The sequence below is a fragment of the Myotis lucifugus genome, unplaced genomic scaffold, assembly GCF_000147115.1.
Source record: "Myotis lucifugus unplaced genomic scaffold, Myoluc2.0 scaffold_371, whole genome shotgun sequence".
Lineage (NCBI taxonomy): Eukaryota > Metazoa > Chordata > Mammalia > Chiroptera > Vespertilionidae > Myotis > Myotis lucifugus.
In genome coordinates, this window is record NW_005871419.1 from 78,639 (window position 1) to 80,468 (window position 1,830).

At 47.6% G+C, this 1,830-nt stretch overlaps 1 pseudogene; it reads left to right on the forward strand.

The window, feature by feature from the left end:
* Positions 1-1,559, forward strand: part of LOC102442404 — a 3,118-nt pseudogene extending 1,559 nt beyond the window's left edge.
* The last annotated feature ends 271 nt before the right edge of the window (positions 1,560-1,830 follow it).

The window sequence follows — 1,830 nt, forward strand, 5'->3', positions numbered from 1 at the left end:
TGCTCAACTCTTGCATCTGCCCCCAGACTGCAAGCCCCAGGCGAGATAAAGCAGAGGGCCAGGGGCGGGCCCTCTGCCACCCAGGAGCAGGCCTAAGCCAGCAGGTCGTTATCTCCCGAGGGGTCCCAGACTGCGAGAGGGCACAAGCCCGGGCTGAGGGACCCCCCTCCCCCCCCCCCCGCGAGTGCACAAGTTTTTGTGCACCGGGCCTCTAGTCTATATATAAAAGGCTAATGTGCTAAATGTCCATCCAGGTAATAACGTCAGGTAGCAATGCCCGGCCTCCTCTACCTAGCAACTAGCCTCCTTGGAGTTTCTTCAGCCCAGGAACACAACATGCTTTATAGACAGGTGCAAACATTTTACACTGTAACCAAATGTCCCTGAAGCGTTTTCCCGTCTCATCTTATTTGATCCTCACAGAAGTCCTGTAGTAGGTAGATAGGAGATTTGGTGCAATCCTATTTTCTTTTCATTAGCCAGAAAACAGAGATTTAGAAAGCTTAGAAACTTGACCCGACTGAAAAGAATAAGAAATGGTGGACCTTCAAAATGACTTTAGGTTTTCTCACTGCACAGAATATAATCAAACTGCTGCAGTTAAATATTTTACCCTTTGTCCTCCCTGCATGACCTACAATAATAATCTGCTTCATGTTGATATTTACTGCTGTGTTGCTGACAATTACCTGAAAGAGAAGTTGGGGTGCTTCACTGGGCTGGAAAAAGTTTAGCTAAATCAGAAAGCACGTCTAATTAAGCAAGTTTATTCTTTATCTATAAAAGCCCAAGTTGACTCACACATGAGTGATACATATAAAGCTCTTGCTGGTGCCAATTGCACGCGTGTGTTTCAACCGTCATTGTAGATCTTAAATTTGGTTGACACTTCTATTATAAAGAAAGGGCGAATAGCGATATTAAGATATTTCTTCTAATTAATTTCCTTTCAATGTGCACGAATTCCTGCACTGGGCCACTAGTTCTTTATAAGTGTCTGAAAGTGCCTCCTGCTTTTAACCAGTTCACCCAGGCCTTGGACCACCAAACAGCTACTCAACTGCTGAAGCTGGCCCACAAGTACAGACTGGAGACAAAGCAAGAGAAGAAGCAGAGGTTGTAGGCCCGGGCTGAGAATAAAGCTGCTGGCAAAGGGGTTGTCCCCACCAAAGGGCCACCTGTTCTTCAAGCAGGGGTTAACATTGTTACCACCCTGGTGGAGAACAAGAAGGTTCAGCTGGTAGTGATTGACACGATGTGGATCCCATTGAGCTGGTGGTCTTCCTTCCTGCCCTGTGCTCTAAGCTGGGAGCTCCCTACTGCATTATCACGGGAAGGGGGAGGCCAGGCTGGGCGTCTAGTCCACAGGAAGACCTGCACCACCGTCACTGTAAGTTGGAAGACAAAGGAGCTCTTGTTAAGCTGGTGGACGCTATCTGGACCAATTACAACAACAGATATAGTGAGATCTGCCACCATTTGGGATCTGAGGTCCAAAGTCGGTGGCTCGCATTGCCAAGCTGGAAAAGGCTAAAGACCTGGCCACCAAGCTGGGCTAAGTGTACACTGTTGAGTTTTCTCTACATAAAAGTAATAAAAATTCTCCTTAAAAAAAAAAAGTATCTTTGGAGCCCTGGACTGGTTTGGCTCAGTGGCTAGAGTGTCCACCCTCGGACTGAAGGGTCCTGGGCCCAATTCTGGTCAAGGGCACGTACCTTAGTTGTAGGTTCCCTGGGCCTGGTTGCAGTGTGTGTGTAGGAGGCAACCAGTTGATGTGTCTCTCTCACATCGATGTTTCTTTCTGTCTCTCCCTCTCCCTTCTACTCTCTA